Raw genomic sequence first — 24,304 nt, 5'->3', positions numbered from 1 at the left:
AAGAGAGAAAGAGAGATGTGTGTAATTTCAAAAGACTCTTTTTCAAAACTCTACCTAGTGTGTCCCAACAGAGAAGAGCATACATCTCAAGTTAGTGTGGAAGAAGAGGAGTAAACAAGAGAGACACAATATGTCTGTGGTATTGCACATGCTAGGAATAGCATGAAAAGGCATTGCTTATAAAGAACAGTCTGTGGTCCATGAAGCCAAACATAGGCAACCATTCATACATGGCAGCTTACCAGGAGACCAATAAACTCCCCACATGTGCTCCCTACCCAGGGCAGTAGAAACAGCCAGGCTGCCAAGCACCAGACAGGCCACAATTCATGGCTGGTAGACCACATGTAGCCTGGCTGGTCACAAGTTGTGCAGGCTGGAGGATAACAAGATAAACAAACAAGAGTGGGATAAAATGCATTTTTACATTCACTAATATAAGATGGAAGTGGTGAAAAAGAATTCTAGATCATATAAGCTGATCTCAAGGAATGGAAGAACCAGGGATGTTAGAGCTCTCCAAAATTCGGTTCAAATTCTAAAAAGTATACAAATGAATTAATGAGCAAGTGTGCATTTTGGGAAAAGAATGCACTCCCATTTTCATTCAATGTTGCAAACAGAGCAAATCTGGATGATCTGCAAGCCAAAACAACGTTCTCATACATTCTCACATTGCTACAGCCTAACAATACTATATGTGCACCCAGTAGTTCAACTGTCAGTTGCCAATGACAATTTCTCCTTCATTTCAGTGAATTACAGATTTCAAACAATAGCTCAATTTTATTCAAACAAGAGGCTTAGTAAGTCTGTTCTCTGAAACTTCAGAACATACTACACAGATGTGGCAAGTCTGCCATTTGTACCTTCAAACACAGTGTGAACTGTAAAATAATATTTTGCAGGCACACAAATCTATAAGCAATCTACGTGCATAATTTTAATATAAATAATAGGGAAAACTGTGTAAATATTTTACCTAATGCACTTTTTAAAAATCATGTTTAGAATTATGATATATATTGATCATTTTGCATCATATTAACAGACTTTCAACATTGCAATTTGAGGTATAGTTACTGGTACTTTTCAGATGACATTATACACAATAAAGCTTTTTTCTTGTATGCTCTGCATAGACAGTATTCACATCTGCCTCAGTACACTGCCTTTTTTAAAGGCTTAAACTTGTCAAATTATTCCATTGGATTTCAAAGAATTCTCATATGGCAATCTATTTTATTTACTTTATCTTCAATAAAATGGTTCAGTGAACATTAGCAACTATGAGACACAAGTTTCAATCAGTCTTCTGGCAAAGGCGTCAATCTATATTAGACCTACTGTGCTGTGAGTTGCACTGAGAACACTGGAGTAAGAAAAGGCAGCACTGAATGAGCAAGCAGAGCAGAGTGAAGAAAAAATAAAATTCTCCCCTGGTACTACAAGACTCTGCATGAAACATACAGGTACCTAGCTGAACACAACAATAGTTTCTTAATAAAGAAGACAGTTTACAACGTGCTCTAGATTCTCACTGTATTCAGACCATATGCCAAACCATATTTAAGAAAAGCTTAACTATGATTTGGCATAACATCCAACATGTCAAAATCACAGTATCCATCTGATCATCAAGCTAGATTAAAAGGCATGGTCTGAAGAGGGTTTGCAAACCATGGTATGTGCTAACTATGATTTAGTTTGAATTAACAAGTTACAGTTACACCCATTGCCATGTTTCTAGAGGTTTCTGCACTGTGGACTGAAGTGCTGAAAAGACAGAATGAAAGGAAACTAGCAGCTTTGAATTGTGTTTATCTAGTATGTGTGGAAGTCAAAGTCTGATCAGGGTTCAAAATTATGGTTTGGCATGATATATGCATTGAGCTTTGAATTTTGTACTACATGGCAACTAACGAAATGGACCCTTGTTCTCAAGCTGGCAGCATGTAAAATCTGTGTTAACGTCAGCTAAAGGTTATATAGTTTCAACCTCTATGTAGTTTCAAACTTGAATGTGTTCTCTTCCATAAGGATTTTGTATATTTACTAAGACAACAGCAGTTTTCAATAAATCTAAGGATAGTTTAACTGTACCTATTAGTTTAGGCACTAACTGCAAAACAATCAAATTTGTTTGAGCAACAACTCTTTTTGGAAAATGGTATCATTAAGGGCTAATTCCAAGAACTATCAGGCATCACTCTGAGATACCATCAAAATGTCTCCCAAAGCGTAAACTTTGTAATAAGTGATCCAAGTTCTCTGATGCAATGGCTGATATGAGCTGTAAAAAAAGGACTTTTATTGTAAAAGTGCTCTTCCCAGCAAATCAGACCATTAAGAATGTATTTAATGTTTACTTGAATTGAAAAGGAGGCCAGTTAAAATCCATATATTGCTCCTTTGTATAATCATAGGAAAATATACCACCTAGTAGTTCCAGCCCACAAATGATTTTTACAAATGCAAAAGTACATCTGATTTTGCTAACAGAGAAGGAGGCTATTCTCATTTCTAAATTCTGTTTCATTTTTTTTCTGGAAGTTCTAACACATCTATAATTTCTAACATACTATAATTATCTTGTTAGACTGACCTCAATGTGTCAGAAAAATGGCTTTACATAGCTCAAGACAATGGATACATGATCTTTTCAAATATTAACATAAATAATCATTATTGACTGGAATACATATAGGATGAATATGTTAGAATTTCTACTAATATTCATCCTTTTCTATCCACTCCAAATTGGCTAATCATATTTATTTTCAAAGAAGGAATGCGCAAACTTCTCATAAGATACAACTCATATCACCCCATTAACTAGTTAGTGGCACAGTGTAATACACCAGATCTCCAGAAAGAGTATACTTCCCTCACAGGTACCTAATTCACATCCACGTAAGATTCCTGTATCATATCCATCTAATAGCATGTATCTATTAGATTTTCCATTTAACATTCAAGGCAACTAAAAAATTTATCACCAAACTGTGCAAAGCAATTATATTAAGTCAATAAAAAATAAGGATAAAGGTAGGAGTAATATCCTGGAAAATTAAGGTCTGGTCTCTCCATCTACACCTGCTTTTGGGCTTAATTATATTTAACAATTCCAATGGAACCACTTTAACACACTATGGTCCCTATTTGGAGGCTCATGTCTTGGTTTGCTGGCACTTGGAAATCCCCTTCCACACAGTGGAAAGGCAAGACAAGTCCATATCCTTTGAAATTAAGGAAAACAAGTTTGGCCTAAACTAAGAAGACAATAGTAAGATTTAACAAAGGGTGTCACATGACTGAAGTCATGAGAGAGGTTAATGTTTTTGGCAGCAGAGTGTTGGATAGATGTGAGGGGACCATTAAGAAAAAACAAGGAGGAAAAAAGTGTAGTAGACTAGGCAACAGGTAATTAGGTGATGGACCAAAGTTTTTCCAAAGAAACAGAGTTAAAGAGCAAGATGTTTGCATTCTTTCAAGGAGAAAAGCAGCATAACTTGGCAACAAACTGAATATGGGATATCAAGGAAATATAAGAACTAAAATGAAATCAGTGTGCCTCTTGAATAGGCTGAATGGTAACACTAAGAATGGAAAAGCAAAATAGAAAGGGAGAGGAGAGTTTGAGAGGAAAAAAATATGTAAAATAGTTATTTTCTACATAACAGATTAAATATGCCAACCTTTAAAAGGAAATATTACTTGAATTTTACAGCTGTACTCCATTAGTGTGTACATGTGCAACATCTATGGACATGAAGCAATATGGAATTTCTTCTCTGCAGCTGTTCTGCCCTCCCCGCAAGGAAACACACATGGCTAATTATCTAACAGCTTGTAGAGCTGGCACAAGGTTTCTGGAAAGGAAATCTAGAAAAAGCATACCTTGGCAGAAGATTCCTTTTATTAGCATCTATGCCAATCTGTTTTATACCATGAGGTGCCTATACTAGGTAAACGGCTTTCATAAAAGTTCACTGTACTTGAAGACTGTGCACATATGTGAAGCTAGATCCAATTCTACATTCATGCCAGCCTTCAGCAATGTCTTATATGTTCAACTGAGGGAAGGATGCAGGCAAAACTAAAAGGAGGCAGCGTTATGTGAATAATATAGCTTGTCTTCCCCTTAACAACTCACTTCCCAAAACTTACACAGGCAGCAATATCTATCACAGAGCAGAGTTCTGCATAATTTCTTTAAAAGAAAGAGAAAAATACATATGTTGGCAGTGATAACGTCTACTTACCTTCCTTTTCCAGACCTCAAAAAGCCTGAAGTTTCAGTCTTGAACTGGAATGGTACACAGCATCAGTTCCAACATTGCAGACCACCTAATAAAAGTGAAACATGACAGCTATAACTCTGTGTCTTATCCTGCCTGATGAGATATCCTCTTGTTTTACTTTATGGCATACTTATCAGTACTGACATCTAGTCACCTACTGGAAAAATACTTCATACCATTCATTATATCTAACTTCGTAACACTTGCTAGAAGTGAACATATCAGAACTCTCCATCTAGTACTCAGTATAAACATGAAACACCTGGAAACTTTAGAGCAAGCACAGAACTGGGAGAAGGATATATACAGTGAGTATTCTGTTAAGAGATATGGTGCCGTATTTATTATAAAAAATTCATTGCATAGATTCTATTTATACTTTTCAGTCAACAGTAGGAATGATATAAAAAGCAGTAATCAAACTGTCTAAAGAGACTACAATTAATTATCTTAACACATGAAGCAACCTTATATGGAAACAAACCATTGTTCCACCTAATCTAGATCTACTCAACTGAAAGCAGATCTCCAAGGTCTCAGCTGGAAGTATTTGTGTGCCCTATGACTAGTGATTATTTTAACTGGGTGTATTGTAAGCCAGGACCTTATTCATGCAAGAGTCTAATGTGTAGTAAAACCTAATGCCACCATATTTCTGAGAAACTGCCAAAGGTCACACTTCCTGAAAGCAAGCTTCTGTTAGCATAACTTACAGTACCTTTAATAAAAACCAGTGTAAAAGTGACAGCACAACAAATTGCCTAAAGAAAACATTACAGATAGGCCAATTCTTTACTTGTATTAATTAAGCTTGACTGTGCATTTTAATTGCTGCTCTTCCACTTTCATTCATTCATATTTTTGTTTTACAAACAACTATGAGGGAAGGATATTAGTGTTCATAATGCTACTATATTTATAACTGCCTCTGCCCTTCTCCCAGTGGTCCATGCTGCATCTCAGTGTCCTTTGTGACAAAGCCCTTCCAGGCTACTCCTTCTACCAGGGTTCATTTGTTTGTTCAAAAAAGTGTGATCTGGGGTCTTTCATTATTAATGCTTTTCAATCCCTAAAAATATTATGAGTATTTTTGTCATTTTAAACTTTTTGTTCTGTCTTTTGCAGCTGCACAAATTAGTCTACATGCAGTCTTGCCTTGTCAATCTGTTACCTACTTCAATATGAAAACTGAAATTTACAAGGCCAGTAGCAAGGCAAGACTACATGTATCAAGTAGTTTTAAGTGCACTCTTTCCCAACTGCAAAAGGCCATGAACAATAATCTTAGCAATATATTTAAAAAAAATAAACACAACTTTCTGAGACTTTTTTTTAAAGCTGGCATGGCATAGTGAAGGTTGCTTCAAAGAGCCATCTAAGCCCAAGTGTAGAAAGTCATTGCCCCAAGTGAGATCAAGCAGAGGGGTTTGCTTCTATTGGTCTCCCAGGTTTGGACATCCATGACCAATCATGGACTGAACAACTGAAAAGACTTCGACTGTGGATCTTGAGATGCTAGGGATGCTCCTGAAAGAAATGAGTGCACCTCTGCGCTTGTTTGTTCTGATGTGTAACTTGTTTAATAGACAAAAACCTATCTTAAGGACAGAATGCAGAGAAATAGAATGGTTTCCTATAAGCAAAGATGTCAGACAAGGATGTATTTTATCTCCTTATATGTTCAATCTGTCTCAGAGCATATCGTAAGGAAATCTGGATCAGAAACAGAGGAAGGAATGAAAACTAGCAGAAGAAACCTTAGAGATCAGGCGCCAAAAAGATAGCTTGAGGGGCCAGGGACTCCAGAGAGCTTCAGCACTAGAAGCTGGTGTTGTCAAGGCAGATTCTGGAGGGAAGGGCCGCTTCTTAGATAGCTCCTCCCCTAGGGCTCCCAGGTGGCATGAAGGTCCTGGCAGCTGCAGCAGTCTGCGAGTAATCCTGCAACTAAAAGGGCTGTTATTGTGGCTTTTTGCCAGCCGGAGGAACCCTGTAGCTGCCCAGATACTAACAATAAGAAAAAAAAAGTTCTGTTCAAACATGCTGCTGGAGATGACCTTTCTGAATACCCCAGACCAACAGTAAGATAAACAAGTGGGACCTAGAACAAATGAAGCCAGAGCTTTCCCTTGAAGCATAAATGACAAAAATGACACTGTTATATTTCAAGCACATCATGAGAAGGCAAGGCTTCCTGGAGAAGACAACCATGTTACAGGAAGTCAGACAGAATACAAAAGGGAGGACCAGATATGAGATGGATTGAACCTGTAAAAGAAGCCACAGCCTTGAAATTGGGAGAGCTAAATAAAGCTATCATGGAATTCATTCATAGGGTTGCCATATGTTGGAGATGACTTGATGGCATATAACAACAGAAAAGCTTCTGAGTTGTCAGGATGGCTTGTATCATAAGCATAAGCCACCCTTTGAATGTGGCCTAGGTTCAGATGACTGTGAAAAGTTACATTGGGTTATCATGTCATATAAACCCTGCCAATATGTAGAAAAGATACAATGCCTTGCACATTTTGTTTACCAACCTGCAATGGAAATGGATTTAACTGGCATTTTTACCATATATACACAAAAGACTTATCCAAGAAAAACTACAGTTACAGTTACTGCCAAAGATGCTTCTACCAAGCATTGACTCAGGGTGAACACTTATGCAATCATAAAGTTACAGTTTGTTTTGTTAACTTTCATAGCTCACTAAAATATTATGCCCCTTCACTGCTTTGAGTATCGGGTGCATGTCAAATGGTAACAATGTCAATTAAATTCATTTCAGTTCCAGGTTGGAAAACAACAAAATGTAGAAGAGTTAAAGGTGGGGAAATAAATACCTCTGCAAGGCACTGTATGTTTTCTTTGAGACTTCTTTGAGAAGGGCCATAAATACTGACCCATTCCAAAATTGCTCTAAGAGGGGTTCACCTATCAGAAATTAAGATGTAAAGGTTTAGTCTGTCTTCTCATGCTAGAAGCTAAAAACAATATTGTTAAATTATTAAAAATGGGGAACAACTTTTTGTGGTGTTCTGCAGTTGCAATGTGAAAACAGATCTCTAAAGATCTATCATTTTAAGGGACTCACTAATGACAGGACAGGCTACAATTATGTTCCTAAGAGACATGCTGGGTCAGAACAAGGATCCATCTAGTCCAGCATTCTATTAACATGGTGACAAACCAGCTGCCCACAGGATTCTACAAATAGGACAGGAGTGCGACAGGACATGCTCCCAACAACTGGAGTACATAGGCATAATACTGCTAATACTGGAGACAGTCTCTCTCTTGAAACATACTTAGTGATTGTGCCTGATATTCAGAGCTTTACATGAGCCCATACTTGGAAGAAAAAAATAGAGAAACCGGAGACGCATATACTACTCTTATGTCTACTACACTAGGTTTGCTCAAGAGTGGGCAACATTTCTCCCCCATGTGTATACCAAAGGCATGGACTGTGTCTACTAGCTCCGCCCATAATAGCTGTGTACTAAGAATTCATGTGAGAGAATAGAATAGTAGAGTTGGAAGGGGCCAGAGGGTCCAACCCACTGCTCAGAGCAGGACACAAAGTTACGTAAACCATCACTCTCAGATGGCTACCCAGTTGCATCTTGAATACCTCTAGTTTTGGAGAGTGCACAGCCTCTCTAAGTAATTTCTTCCATTGTTCTACTACTCTAACAGTCAAGTAATGTTTCCTGATCTCTAGCCAGAATCTGGTTTCCTGTAACTTGAGCCCATTACTCTGTGTCCTCCACTCTGGGATGATCGAGAAGAGATCCTGGCCTTCCTCTTTGTGACAGCCTTTCAAGTACTTGTAGAGTGCTATTATATCTCCCCTCAGTTTTCTCTCCTCAAAGCTAAACACACCCAATTCTTTCAATCTCTCCTAAGAGGGCTTTGTTTGCAGTCCCTGGATTATCCTTGTTGCTCTTCTCTGATTCCTTTTCCAGCTTGTCTGCTTCTATCTTAAAGTATGGTGCCCTGAAATGGGCACAGTACTCAGGATGAGGCATAACCAGTGCTGAGTAAAGAGGAACTAATACTTCACAGGATTTTGAAATGATACTTCTAATACAAACTAAAATAGCATTTCCCCTTTTATTGTTGTGATCAGGTTGCGAACAGCTCATAATTTACAATCATTATAACATCCTCCTCACTCGCAGTAACATTGAGCCATGTATTCCCCATCTTGAAACAGTGCATTCAGTTTTTTTTTTCCCAAGGTGTAGAGCTTGGCATTTGCCCTCAATTAATTTTATGCTGTTATTTTCAGTCCAGCCCTCCAACCCATCATGATTACCTGGAATCTTCTGTCTGTCTTCCAGAGCATTAACTATCCCATCCAGTTTTGTGTCATCTGTCTGTTAATAGTTCCCTGCACTTCCTCATTCAAATCATTAATAAAAATGTTGAAGAGCACTGGGTCCAGAACTGAACCTTGTAGTACCCTACTTGTTCTTTCTCACCGGTTTGAGAAGGTGCCACTGATAAGCACTCTCTGACTCCAATTCTGTAGCCAATTGTGGATCCACCTGATCTAGCCCACTATCAGCTAGTTTCTAATCAGGATATCATGAGGCCCTTTGTCCAAAGCTTTGCTGAAGTCAAGATAGATTATGTCCATAGCATTCCCACAGTCCATCAGAGAGGTTATCCTATCAAAAATAATGATACATGCATATGCTTCTCCACACAATTGGGAACTCTGGTTAGACTTAGTTTGGTTCAAGTTCCTGATCATAAGGAAGAGTCTCCAGCTCTAGAGATGTACATGCACAAATCCCCCTTTCACAAAAGTGTGTACATCAAGGCAGGGGCAAAAGGAATGCCAGACTGGACTAGTGGAACATGTTCCTGTTCCTACTTCTATGCATTCAGTGTGCTGCACATGGGGGAAGAGGATCTTTATACCCCCACTAAGTGTCAGTGGCTTCTAGTTAGCTCAACCAAGAATATTATATTACATACAGTTTTCTCATATTCTGTTCCCCAAATTAAACAAGCTCTAAGGGCAACTATGATTCTGTATATAGTAATTCAACTTTATATACCTATGTAATGAAGATGCAGTAATTTTAAGTAATGGTTATCCATTTAATCCATATAGTGTTTCTCCAGAACAGTTGCCTATTAATAAAGAGGGTGGACAATTATAGTCTAGCAGTTTTAATTTAAGCTATTGTGATTTAAGAATTAAATTGTGTGTTAAATTTCTCATTGAAATCCAGCACTGGCTCTTCAGTTATGTAATCCTTCTATAAGGAAATATTGAGAGACCCTTAACTACAGCAGCACGACTGGATGCCATTATAATTAACAAGGACATGCAAAAAATAAATTAACAGTTATGTTTTATAATCATGTGAAAGAGAAATGAGCTCATGAAGAGGTCCAAGTACTTACTGTGATCTCATTAACCAAATTTTACATGCTATTTTATATCACTACTTATGCTGCTAGAGTATTAATTTGCCTGTGTGTTCTGTATATTCATGAAAGCATATTTTAAATATCCAGTAATGAAGCATAAGAACTATTTGGTAATACCATGGCTTACACCACATCTGTAAAAAGAATATTATTTGTATGTTCCCAGATTTCCATTTGGGATTTTATCTTTCCCCTTACTTCTGTACTTGAATTAATGCAAGAGAATTTCAGCCTGTGAAAAAACAACTTAGCAATTTTTCTTTGCTTCTGAGAAAAATATCAAGTATCACATGTATTTTGACAAATGTAATACCTTTGATTAAGTAAACAGATCGTTTTGCTAGTATATAATCTTGAACGTTAGCATGCTATTTTGCTCTTCATTCAGGTCCAACCTGGTTGATATACTAGATTATGTCTTTTGGTGACTCAGCCTTTGCTCTGTCAGTCTACCATGTTATTCTACTACACCAGTGATACAAATATTACAAACACCATGCTATTTATAAACTACTATACATTTCAGCTGTCACCACATGGCAATCTGCAATAGCCTAACATGTAGATCTCACAATTGTTTTCATGCAGTAAGTGCTCCTCCCCGAAAACTGCTTGGAATGGTATAAAGGAAGGCAAAGTCTCATAATGAACTACTACACCTAAAGTTTTTATCACATAGGAAAATCATCTGTCGTGAGGGTTCCTCCCTTCACACATTCAAAGCCACAGGCTTTTCTTGAAAATGCCCTTCATTGAACAAAGCATTTTCCAGAAGCACACAGACTCAGAATGAATCTCTGAGTGTGCACAGAGCAGTCCGTTGAATCGAAGCATTTCCACTTCTCCCATCTCAATGTCTGCATCCGGCCCATATTCCAAGTGCCCCCCCACTCCTTCCCCCTCTTCTGAAGTTCAGCCAGCAAGCCTTGAGGATGAGCACCCATTCTGTCTCACTCCCAACACTGTCACACAGATTGATTTGACATGGTTTGCACATGGCTTAATATCTATAGTTAAAGATGCCCTCTCTGGAAAATGTCATTTCCAACTCGATTCTCCATTAAAGATCACTGTTCTTCCTTGACAAGGGCAGGCAACTTACAGGCCAAGATAACTGAAGGGGCACAATTCCCATCATCTCACTATTGACAATGTTGGATAGTGTGATGGGAACTGTAAGCCAGACCTTATGGAAGAAAGCAAGTTGCACATGCTATCCTATCATGACATAAAACTGAGCTTACCCTCAGAAACCTACTCGAGTTTCCTTTGCTCACGGCATGTTTGTCCCCCTTAGTACTGTTAAAGAGTTTATTCCCACCTCCTCTATACATGTATTCAGTGTGTAGGTAAATGGGGCAGGAAAAATATGTCCATTTGTTTTGTGTTAACACTTATTTCATAACTATCTAGATGAGACAAAATGATGATTTTATCAAAGAAATCTGTATAAAATTAAACAGCAAAAATGTCAGTCACACTGACTAGTCTGAAATGAAATCTGGATTTCACATTTAGTTATATTTATACAAATAAGTTAATAGAAGCCCTATACTGGAAGAGCAAGCAGTTTCTAGCTGCTTTCATCTCTACTTACAGATCTTCCATTGACTCCTTTCTTTTCCACTTTTGCTCCTGTAGTAGCTCTTTTCCTCTCCTCTTCTTCCTGCTCCCAAAAATATCTTGAGGATATAAGAGGCTACACATTCGTTCAGGAATAAGCAAGATCCACTAAACTAAAGGACACGAGAACAAAAAAAGAGTGTGGCAGGGTGCAACAGTGAGCCATGGCTGGAAAGCCCTCTTTAAAAGGAGTGTCAGACAAGGTGAAGTATGCATGGAAGGGCTGTACCCTATACAGGCTACCTGAGCAGGAGGAAGCTGATTTTTCCCCAAACCTTAATACAGCTGAAGGGAACCTTAACTGTTTGTGTTTCTACATTAAGAGAAGGGCAACATCTTGAGTCAATCCACAGTGATATAAAATATAGCCCTAGGTGATGAAATGCTTCAGAATACCTTATTTTAAAATATAGAAACACATAAAACTTTGGTAGGACTCTGGAGAGTAGCACAAAAGGTTTCATGAGTTCAAGGAGGCATTAGACTCCCCCACCACCAACTGTCCCTCCCCAGGCCAGTTTCAAAATGGTATATGGAATGGCACAAAGGCCAGCTATTCAAAGAAATAAAGAAGAAAATGCAACTATGCTAGCATAAATTGTGAGCAATTCCATGCACATGTGCTTTGCAGTAAGTCCTATTTGACCATTGTACGCAACAGTGTCCCTACATTTACAAAAAGGACTTGGATGTAACAGAGGTCCCACTTGCTGGGGAGGGAGGGAAAGGGCTGAACTGACTGTCATCTATTCTCCTCAGTGCTGCATTCCACCCTATGTCACGAAACCCTGAAATCCTTTATAGTTTATATTTTCAGGGAATTCAGAGAGCTTCAATGGGAATTGACAAAAATCACCTTCTCCCCTCTTTCCATCAGCAAAAGCCTCCACTGAATACCTCTTACATTAATGGAATGACTTCCCTGGAAACAGTCCCATGGAACATAAACCTGAATAGCACTATGTTTTAAGTAGCTATCTATTCTTGACCTTCAATTTATTTATTTTATTGTTAAATGTTTGTAATATGAAAATACTGTACCACATATTTGGGGGGTGGGGACATTCTGTTTTTGTTTTTAGAAAAGTTCAACATTACATGAAGATTCCCAGTTCTATATTATTAAAATAGTAAACCAAATGGTACTGCCTGTAGTATGCAGTATGCATGGCCTCCATGCAATGCAAAATCCCTTCTCTAAAAATCAAACAAATCATCATAAAATGTGACTGTCTAGGGGGTTTTGTTTTTTATACATTCAAAGCAATAAATGTTGACCAGACCCAAATTTTATGCTCATTTTGTGACTTTCATCTATCAATCAATCAAAGTATACAAAATGGTTTTTTGACAAATACCTTGGGGTACGGTATGAACTCCACGTAATAATAAATAGTAAAATATTAATGCATTAAACTACCATTTCTAAATATCAACAAGGTTATGTTAGAAGGGAGAAGGAGGGGGTTGCAAAAAGGTCTAAGTAGTATAATATGACATTAAAATATAATATGAACATCTCGTCTCACTGACAAGAGTTTACTTTGTTTATGGCTTTACAGCAAAGCTGTAGAGTTAAACATTTAAGCTACAACGCAACAGGTTTACTTGCTGGTAAGCCCCACTGAACACAGTGGCTATGTTCACACTATGAAATTACTTTTACTTTGTCTCCTATCTTCACACTTTTGTGAGGTAACTACTCATAAGTAGTTTCCATTTAGCTCCCTCTTCCCTTGAAAGGGAAACCCATCTATCAGCAGCCCCCATGGCTGGGATACAATCCTAACACACACCCCTTCTGCCTGCATTGCCTACCTCTCCCTAACTGGCCCCCACACTCCCCTGGTTGTGTTCTCAGCCAGCTGCCATATTTTTCCCTGCTGCTCCACAGAGATCCCACCTACTAATTAGGGTATAGCAGTGGCTGTGGCAGATGAGGCTCCATCCAGTGTCTATGCACAGCTGCAGTACAGGGCAGTGACCAGGCAGAAGCACCACAGATGGCTGCCCTCACATTTGCAGCTGCTGGAGGCATTCCCTGTCTCCCTTCCTGGTAAGCACCCTCTACTGAGAGATGGGGACATGTTCCCAACAGGTGGGCCTTTGCAAGGTAGGCAGTTCAGCAATCTGGCCACGTGACATGCGAGGCAGACGATTCAGCCAGATGGCATATGACAGGGGCAAGGCAGCAGGCATCAAAGTGGCAAGGACCCAGGCATCAGAGGGCACACTCCAAGAGGAAGAATTAGCATCATGGAGGCAGCAAATTGGCAACCTGTTGCCAACAACCCATCAGTTGCTAGGCAGAATAGGGCATCAGAAAATGGTGGCTGGAGTGGCTGGGCTACCATGGCTGCTTTTACCACTGAACTTGTTGGAAGAAATTGGGAAACACTGTAACTGACTTCACACAATCAATGTAGAAATGTGGAAACCTTACAACAAACTGTTGGTTCTCTGTGGTAATTCACAGTAACCAAACATGCCACGTTTCCTCATGTTTCTGGTATTCACATATAACAACAAGCCATTTCTGCTATGGCCTATCATTATGCATGAATACAAGCCAGTGGCACTTACTGCTAATAAGTAAACAAATATCAGACTATTCCATTAAAATCCCATCCTACACCAAGTTATGCATCCTTCATCATTGTGCCACAAATGGTTTTATAATATAGTTTTACATTTTTAAAAAAGTTTAATAGTATCATTTATCATGCTGCATTTCATGCTTTTAGTTGCTGTGAACTGCCCAGAGAGCTCCAACAATTTGGAGGGATAGAAATGCAATAAATGAACGAACGAACAATAGTAATGACTAGGGTTGGGATGAACCCTTTCAGAATCTGTCCCTCCAGCATGACTTTCTTTCATGCTCAGCTCTGTCTTGCAAAGTGAGTCCATGCAACCTCGTGAGTTCCAGGTTGCACAACTGGCAGCCTTCCCTGTCAGGAACGGCTGCAGAATGCAGAAAAGGGGCACTGCAAGCAAGGGTGCCAGGTACCATTCCCAACAACCAACCTTCTTCCCCACTCAGTGCTGCTGGTAGCAGCAGTGCACACATGGGGAAGATGGGCACTGTGAACAGGCACCATTCCCAGTGACTGATCTTCTTCCTTACTCACTGCTGCCACCACTACCACTGCTCAATCAAAGGGATGCTGCTTGAGCAGTGCATGGTGCTTGATTCCTAGACACGCTCCATGAAAACTGGGCAGACCTGCCATGAACTCTAACTCTTGGCCACAGCATGTTCTGTGTCCTTTCCACCCTACACAGAATGACCATAATCTTCCACATTTGAAAGGCTACAGGCATCCCACTGGGATCATACCCTTAAACAGATGTAGTCAGAGTGGTCATTAAGTGTCAAAGGCACAAATACAGATAGATGTTATTCTACTGTTCCTCTTCCAGTTAATAGACTTTTCTATACCAATAAATATTAAGCTACACATCAAGATTTCTTAGATATAAACAGAAGTAACAGAATATAAATCATTCAACAGCACCTCTTGTCCAAACTACACTATACTAGGTTAACAATTCTCAATGAAAAGTAGTACAGTTATGCTTACCCCCCCCGCCCCACCGCATTAATTTCTCTTTTAGAGACATCACAAGACCAAGCTCTTCTATTTTACATAATTTCATGGTTCAAGACTAAAACTCCAAAAAATATTAACCACCCACAGAGATCACCTTGACATGCTTTTGCTGCAGAAAATAGAATATTATACTAACTACTGAACCCTGAAGCATATTCAAAACATCACATTCTATTTGTAAAATACACAAAGAAAATGGGGTAAGTACGAATATTTTAAAAAGTAATATGATATACTTATGTATTTTTGTATAAAAATAGAAGATTTCATTCACACAAACTTTTCTTAAAAGGTCAAGTTATGTGTGCATTTGTTAGCTAAATTCTGCCTTGTTTTGTGCACAGATATAAATGAACCTGTATGCATGCACCTGTTTATTTGCATACCTCTTATGTCTTTCAAAAATAGATGATAAAGAAAAAACCTGTGTGCTCTGAAACAAGGTAGTTAATCTTAAATTGTCTTCAAAGAAATACTACTAGTTGTGCAACACAGTACTTTTCCCACGCACCTACACTGAGCCTAAGGCCTGAAGTTGGGACACTATCACATGCTCAAGCATTGTATTAAAGAACAGAATGTCAGAAACTAGTTGGAAATTACATAATATACTGGGATTCAGGGCTTGCTTCTCCACCTTAACTCCACCACTTTGAGACTTGCCAGAACAAGACCCACCCATAAATAGATGTTTGGTATTCCATTTATCCTCTCAGCCAGTCCACCTCTGGCTGCTATGAGGAGTAAAGTTTAAGAACACAAGTGGTTACCCTAGTCTCTCCAGTTAGTTTATTCAGTCAATAGACTCCCTCCATCTATGCAAACTGAAAAATATCCATACAGCTACATACTCTGCACTGATCATGCATCCAAGCCACAGCAAATATGAAGGAATTTACTTGCAAACTTTCTAACAAACTGGTAATCAGATTATTTATTATTCTTACACCACTATTCATAAAAGCCACTATTTGTGTTGAGTGAGCATATACAAGAGCATCAAATTCTAATCCTGCAGTGTCGTAATACAGAAGGATTGCTTGCACAATCCATGATGAAAGCCTCTGAGACCAGCATTCCTTTGATGTGCCCTCCACGACAAATTAAAAGTCCTGTTGACTTCTAGAATAATTTTTACGTCATTTTATAAAAGGAGAGTGCATGGACATATGAAGTTATCTTCAATGGTGTAGTAGGTAAAATGAAGAAAGTGAGAGGAACAGTGTCCTGGTTGAATGGAAACTGGACACAACTTTAGCTAAGAAAAAAATATCTGGCCAAAGCACAGCCTTGTCTGTGTGAAAAGTAAAGGAAGGGAGGGACTATTCTCAAAGCAGAAAGTTTTTCAGTGCAGCAAGCTGAAGTGATGGCAAGCAAAAAGGCTACTTTCCACGAGAGTAACTGGCAGTTTACTGTAGCCACAGGTTTGAAAGGCTTCCCTGGGAGTGCTCTGAGCATTACTGGGAGGGTCAAGAAGGGAGTGGACAATCTCATGGGTGGAGCTACATTATGAGCAACTCAGAGAATCTGCTTAACTGGTGGGAGTAAGCCTGTAAATCCAGATGACAGATTCAACCTTGGTCCCATATTAATAAGTTCAGTACAAGGGCAAAAGGAAGGAACCCTCCTCTGGATCATTGTAGGAGCAATGCAAAGCAAGACTGGCCAGGAGCACTATAGAGCCACCCATATAAAATTTGTGCCATCCTCCTGTATTTTCATAAAGACTCTTAATAATGGTGGAAATAGTTGGAATAGGAAGGCATTCCCTAAAGGAATTCACTCTGACCCCAGTCTAACTGTTGTCACTATCTGTGATATACAGCACTTGAAGTATCAGAAGTCGCTGAATGACCTAGTCCCAGATGGAAGGAGTAAAATGCAGGAGATGATCATGTACCTCCCTGCTCATTGATATATCAGACAACTATGATGTCATCCGTGATGATCTGACTAGTTCATTTTCAAATGTGCGGAGAACTTTCCATACTGCTAGCAACTCAAGAAGAGGCAACTGTCATAATCACTTTGGTCATGTAATGTTCTTGATGAAGACACTCAGGACCATTACAAGACCAAATGAGAGCACACAGAATCAATATGCCAGGTGCAGGCTACAAAACAAAGACAGCTTTGTAAAGATTTCTCAACTGAAGTGTGAAAATGCATCCTTGAAATCTACAGAGGCTAATTATAATCCTATATGCAAAAGATGGAGGATTGTAGACAACATAGTCATTTAAATCTATTAGTAGTAACAGAGGCATCAATGGCATGCAAGTCTAGAATTGGAGTCCTCTGTCTTTTTTAATATCATTAAGAATCAGGAACTGGCATTGGGTGGATACATGGCAAATAGAGCATTTAGACAGCAAAGAGCTGAATATTGCTGTTTTTGCTGTCAAGATGATACACAAAAAGGAAGGGAAAACACTGAATTAAATCCAACAACCCAATTCATGAGATGATGATGATGATGAAGAATCAGTCATAATAAAATCTCAGGCCAGGGGAAAAGAAGAGTTTCAGTCTGAAGGCACAGGCAAAAATAAAAACAAGGGGAGGAGGATTAAAGTTGCTGCTTGGAGGTCCAAACTTCTTTTACTTTCTGTGCAAAATCTTGGTGGGAGGTATTGTCTCCTGATCATTAGCAGTGGTGATTCTGAACAATGATCATCTTGACGGCAGGGCTGGAAGAAAACAGGATGGTGGAACCATCATCTGTACTGAGCAGGAGACAGGGATGGAAGGCTGAGACCCATCTTTTCTCAGGTGGTCAGCCCTCTGCATCAAACTTAAGACCATGTCAATTTTGGCATTAAAGAGGCCCTTACTACTAAAAGGTAAGTCTTCAATCTCTTACCTGGCTCCACAGACAATCCCACCAAGCATAGACAACCATGACACAATGGTTCCCATAATTTTTTCAGTGCCACAATCAGCTTGCTGCCTCAAGGTGTTCACCTGTTTCTTAGAGAGGCAGAGAACTTCAGACTTGAAGACTCCTGCTAACCCATTTGTCATCTGGGAGGTAGTCACACAAGGATTTGATCTTTTCTCAGAATGGCTTGGCAATATGCCACTCTTAAGGCCAAGAAAAGCAGGTTGCTTACCTGTAACTGATGTTCTTCGAGTGGCCATCTGTGCAGTCACACATATGGGGTGCTGCGCTTGCGCAGTGCCTTTGGCCGGAAGATTACAAGCTAATGTTTTTTTGGTGGGAAAGCTTGGCTCCCCCTCCCCCACAGCCTATAAAGAGCGGAGCGTCCGCCATTTTGTTCAGTCTTTGACGACAGAACGTACGCCCCCATGTGGAAAAAATAGTCCTACTGTAAATGACATCAGTACCAAGAAAAAAATGGAAACGTTCAGTACCGACGAAAAAGTCCACTCACCGAGCGGGGCCAGTGGGTGGGTTGTGTGACTGCACAGATGGCCACTCGAAGAACATCAGTTACAGGTAAGCAACCTGCTTTTCTTCATCGTGGCTTCTGTGCACCACACACATGGGTAGATTAACAAGCTTACCATAATGGAGGAGGGGAGGTGTCCTCAACGAAGAACAGATGAAAGAATGGCTCTGCCGAAGGAGCAATCTTGTTGAGCCCGAACGTCTAAATGATAATGTTTGGCGAAAGTGCACGTGTTCGCCCAAGTAGCAGCTCTACATACATCACCCATCGGGACTCCTGATGTGAAGGTAGAGGAGACAGCAACAGCCCTAGTCGAATCGCTTCGAGGAGCTGTGGGTAAGTCAATCTTAGCCAGTTGGTAAGACAAAGTGATAGTATGGACTATCCACTTAGAAAGTCTCTGCAGAGTGACAGGAGTGCCTTGATCTCTGGTAGCATATTTAACAAAAAGTCTATTTGAGCGCCAAACAGATTCCGGTGACGCAGGGCCCTGGGAGGTCACAGTGACATCAGGAGAGGTTGAGTCGACGTCCGAGTCATCGGAGTCCGCACCGTAATACAGGGGAGCCGAAGAAGAGGACTCCACCGGAGACACGGACCGGCTACTTTCATCCCAAGGAACTAGGGACACACGCCTCGGGTCCGAGGACAGCGGACAGTTGCAGGAAGGTGGTGGAGACCGACCCCTAGGTGTGGGATAATACCTGATAGAGTGTGGCTCACCCCAGGATGGATAGTAGGAGCGATGCCATCCCTCAGATCGCTGTTCCCTCGAGCGACTCCTTCGGACCTTAGGCGGGGATATCTCCACGTCCGCCTCCATCATGGCTACGGGCATAGGCGTGGGCGACCTAGCCCTGGGGGGAGAGTCTTGTATTTCCCTATCAGAAATTGACCCCCGTTGAAGAGTTGGAAGCGGCTCGGCAGGAAGTTCAGCCACACGTCGAGGGGACCCTTGAGGGGTGACCCTCATAGCTACCTGGACTGCCGCCAGTACCAAGGGGGCTGTCGAACCCAAATCATGATGCCATGGGCGCTCCGGGTTCTTCGACTTCTGAGTCGGTTTCGGAGGCTTCTCCTTCCTGGCCTTCTTTGCTGATTTGTCGGTGTCAGCATGCTTATGCTTCTCACGCTTTTTCTTCAGAGAAGCGGGTGAAGCACCTATGGTAGACGCACCTTCATCCGAAGGGTGTGAGGGCAGGACCACCGTAGTAGAGCCAGGCTTCGGAGCAACGATGAGTGGGTCGAACTGCATGAGAGCCCAATCCCACAGAAGACTCTGGAGGCAGTTCTCACAATTTTTCCTGGCCTGCTTAGAGAAGGCCAGGCAGTGAGAGGACTTGTCAGTCCTTTGCCCCTCCCCCAAGCAGAGGAGGCATAGGTCATGCGGGTCAGTCGGAGACATCTTCGACCCGCATTCCGCGCATTTGCGGAAAGCCGTTCGCTGCGCCATCGCAAGAAAGGGAAAAAAGAAGACAGTGCAGAGGGTAAGAATATATTTTTGGGTTTGTTTTTTTTATAGAAGATCGAAAAAAGGTAGAACGATAGAACTATAAAACTAACAAGAACTACAAGAAGCAGCAAGAACTAACAGGGATATAATAACTGGGAGAATAATCGAGAAGAAATAACTATCAGAGCGATAGTTGAAAGCGGCACAAGGCACAGCGAACGGCAGTCACAAAGACTGAACAAAATGGTGGACGCTCCACACTCTATAGGCTGTGGGGGAGGGGGAGCGGAGCTTTCCTGCCAAAAAACCGTTAGCTTGTAATCTTCCAGCCAAAGGCACTGCACAGGTGCAGCACCCCATATGTGTGACGCACAGAGGCCACGACGAAGAACTGAAGATTAATACGTATGCCTTCCCACTGCCTCTAGGTATCTTCCCTCCCTGTCCACCAAGGCAGAATGGGATTTATGTGACCATCCCTGAGATGACTGTAGATAACTCCCTGAGAATTTGGAGAATTGGTAGCACCATTTTTCTGAACTTTACACATATGTTCTAATAATTTTCATGTTGGAGTCATAAAGGTTGGAATCTTCCAAGACTGCTGTACAGTTTGTAGCAATATAGAAAGAAAGGGGATCACTACCAGCTTTGCCAATTCTGACAAGTTCCTGCTGAATACTGAATCCTCTGTCAGGATGCCCAAGATGTTGAGCATCCAAACTAAGACTGAGCCATGTATAGCACCTAGTTGGTAAAGTGGCCCATGTTGTGGGCTTTTCCTCACTGGAGACATTCAAAAAGCAGTCAACTGAAGAGTCAACTGAATGGGATAGTGTAACTTGGTGTCCTGCAATAGCAGGGGATTGGATCTTCTGGCCCTTTCCATGACCTGTCCAATAAGCTCTCCTTTATACAGATTTTTTTCCTTTGTATAGACCAGTGATGGCGAACCTATGGCATGTGTGCCCAAAGGGGCACATGATCGCCCCAGCACATGCACATATTTGGAAAGATTAAGGGCGCCAGACAACAACGTTACTCATTAGCCGCGACTTGCCAAGCTTTCACAAGGCCAGTCAGTGAGCTGCCAGGGATTTGCTTAGACTGTGATTTTAGCAGAAGGTAGGAAAGGTAGGAAATACACTCAGATGCCTTTTTCGGGGCCAGCCAAAAGCTGGTGGTCAGTGGAATGTTGCCCCCTTGTGCTGGTGGTCAACAGTCATATTTGAACTGCTGGTATCAGTTCTAATTCAGAGGGCTCAGATGGTAATGTGCAGCTGGTATAGGGCATGAAGGGGGCTCTCTAACATTTGGAAGATTAGGGGTAGACTGATCTCTGATATCCCCTTAAAAGTTTGATGCAATCAGTACTGTATCCAGTATCAGATAGGAACGCACAGGAAGCAGCAGAGGCAGAGGTGGGACCTGTTCTCAAGGCACCCCTAAATATATTAGGGAAGAAGCAGAACCTTCCTCCTCCTCCTCTGTTCCAAAAAGGTGGTCAAATGGGCTTTTTCTGACAATTTATTTGCCAGTGCAACTGCAGCTACCAGAGATTGGACCAGAGTTTGAGAGTCCTCTTGCTCCATTGTTATGGCTGGAATTATTGGTGACTGAAGAGGTGGTAGTCTGACATCTGTACCTGCAAACATGAGAGAAGCTGGTCTTGGAAAAGTGGTTTGTTGAGGTTTCAAAATCAGATGAGCAAACTCTACCACTTCCAGTTCCCTCTTTCAAAGCAGAGCCTATAATCTATATATTTCTACTGGCCTGCTTGGTGAAGGCCTGGCAATGTCGAGAAGAATCCATGAAATGACTCAGACAAAGTGGACAGAGTGAGTGACCACTGGTTGGCACGAATATACTGCCACAATGGATATACTTGTGAAAAGCTGCCTTTGAAGCCATATGCCTCTCAGGCTGAAAAAGCAACCATGGATCATCAATGGAAAAAACAAAAGGGGAAGCAGATGAAGAAAACACAGAAGCAAGAAGAGACAAAGAATGAAGGAAAAGAATCTCAGTTAAGTTCAGTACTTTCTCAGTTGAGAAAGGACAATGTCCCTTAGTGGCATACGCAAGGCACAAAGATCACAAAGAAGGATTAGTTTATTAATTGATTTAAGTCTATTAAGTCTATTAAACCATTTTCCTTAAGGAAACAACTACATCTAGTGCCTATCACTTTCTAGAAATGCAGCATTAATGCCTTCTAATACCTCACACTTTACTGGGTGCTTTACTTAGGTTTATTATTTTTACCTCCTTCATCAGCAGGCAAAACAGATGTACATTCATGTTCCGGCTAAACAAAACAGATGGTGAAATTTGCTAGATATCTTTAGGGCTGTCAGCTCATGAATGTTGCAGTTTGATTACTTAATGTGTAACACTGTGACAGAGTGTGATATTTTTCTAGAAGTCGCTAGCTCTTGGATTTACAAATTTCAAAAAAAGGCAGGCTGGTTACCTATGGCTGTCATTCTTCAAGTGGTCATCTGTGCATTCACACATATGGGACTCTTCACCTGCATGGAGCCTGCTGTTGTGAAAATTTCATAGCTGAGAGCATTTTTGCAGAAAGCCCTCCCCACCCTGGTGTTCAGTATACATGGGAGAAGTTCCCACCCATTCCCTCAGTTGACTCAAGACTTCCTTTGTGGCCTTGGGGCTGAGGGATAATCATCTTGACTGACCTTGACCCTAGTTGAACCAAATCTAGGTACAGAAAATGGGAAAATTCTTAATCTCATCACATATGAGAGGAAGAACATTTAGAATATCACACTAAAGAGTGGTTGGGCATCATGGGATCATTACTGGAACAGAAAAAGACTGCATTTTCAAGGACAGAAGGTACTTTGGTATGGATGCCAAGTCTGTAATGTTTGACGAATGTTGACAGAGTTGAGCAGGCTGCTTCTTGCAGAGGTTCAGCAAAGCAATCTTAGTGTGCAGTGAAGTCCATGTCACCATTGCTTGCAAACAGTGTGTCTTTTGTTATACTGAAGGCTGTAGAGCAGGAAGGTCATAAGACACAAAAATTATCCTCGCCACACAAATTGCTAGTCTGAGTAACAGTGGGTAACCTTTGAGCTTGTCACCGTAACTGATGAAGTAGATGTCTTTGGAAGTAACAGAACAGTTCAAATCTAGACCTTCAGGTATAGTAGACACAATTCAGCTGTCACCAATGGGTTCAAAAAGCTTTCTGGTAAGGCCTTGTAGGACAACAGAGAGGTTCTAGATAGGTGTTAAAGAACAAGTTGGTGGAGCAATGTTCTTTAGCCCACATAAGAACTGAGTATTTAAGGAGTGGACGTTAAAAACAATGGTTCATGAGAAAAAAACCTTTTATTTTGTGATGTAAGACTTCCTGTTGGAAGGATTCAAGCCATATCCAGATTAAGTCCAGTTTTGAGGAAGGCTGGATGAAAATTCAGGCAGAAATGTTCAACAGGCAGCAACCAACGTCTTTCAACCAAATAGACTCAAAGCATCTGTAGTTGCCTTCTATCAGGATCCAAGTGCTTTACAGGCTTGGCAATATTAGGGCCTTCTTCTGTGCCTTGCATGAGATGGAAGCTGCTGTCGGGCTATCAATCCACTGAGTCTCAAAGTTGGAACAAAGCTTGGCCAGTTCGAAGCCATTTATATGGTTTCAACAGCTGATGCCAGCACAGTCCTATACTGTATGGCATAAGGTGTGCTTTTTGGGCAGTATTAATCTGTTTGTCCATTTAAGCACCCTAAATATTCTGGTACATGCCTACTGCATGTACTAAAACTTTACGCTATTACACAGAACAGAGTTTCTATTTAATTCTTCTTTCATTTTAGTGTGTGTGTAAAAATATTTAATATCCCTGTTAAAAAGTTCCCTTCATTTTGAGATTTTGACAGGGTGACTCCAAGAAGCAAAGGCAAACGGCAACTAGCAATACAGGAGCATTTTTCACAGGTGTCTCAGTGTGCATTAGGCAGTCTATCTCAGAAACAATGAAGAAATGTGGAGGCCAGGAGTTCAGGGAATTGATAGCATAGCAAATGTACAAATCTGTACTGTGTCAACTGGGTTTAGGGTTGTGGCTGTGACTTGAGCTAACAGGCACTGTGTGGTGGCATGGAGGATCTGGCCGCAAAAGACAAGAGTGCTTGCAGAAGATTCTGCCATTGCCACCTGGTTCCTGGACTTTTACTTACTGACTGAATTATTTTATTCCAGCTTTTTTTCCTTCAAGGGACTCATGAATGCTCATACACAGACAGACAGACAGACAGACAGACAGACAGACAGACAGACAGACTTTATTTCAGTCAAAGACCAGCTCCATTCAATAAATACATAGATTAAAAAAGTAAATACATGAAACATTGTATTTATTAAAACCCCACTTGGATTAACAAATACTTCAACACAATATCAGTATTGTTGTTTTG

The 24,304-nt window shown here is 40.7% G+C and overlaps 1 protein-coding gene across 6 annotated transcripts in view; it reads right to left on the bottom strand.

Annotated features, from left to right (window-relative positions):
- The window catches only part of FOXP2 (forkhead box P2), a 502,958-nt gene that overhangs the window by 334,234 nt on the left and 144,420 nt on the right, over positions 1-24,304 (bottom strand). For all 6 annotated transcript variants that reach the window (XM_044423000.1, XM_044423001.1, XM_044422999.1 and 3 more), the window contains exon 3: positions 4,266-4,350. The gene's annotated coding sequence lies outside the window, so the exon portion shown is untranslated. The remainder of the gene's footprint in view (positions 1-4,265; positions 4,351-24,304) is intronic.

The sequence above is a fragment of the Varanus komodoensis genome, unplaced genomic scaffold (assembly GCF_004798865.1).
Source record: "Varanus komodoensis strain SLA01 unplaced genomic scaffold, ASM479886v1 scaffold13_1, whole genome shotgun sequence".
Taxonomy (NCBI): domain Eukaryota; kingdom Metazoa; phylum Chordata; class Lepidosauria; order Squamata; family Varanidae; genus Varanus; species Varanus komodoensis.
The sequence above is the reverse complement of the archived record's forward strand: the minus strand, read 5'-3'. Positions and strand labels throughout refer to the sequence as shown.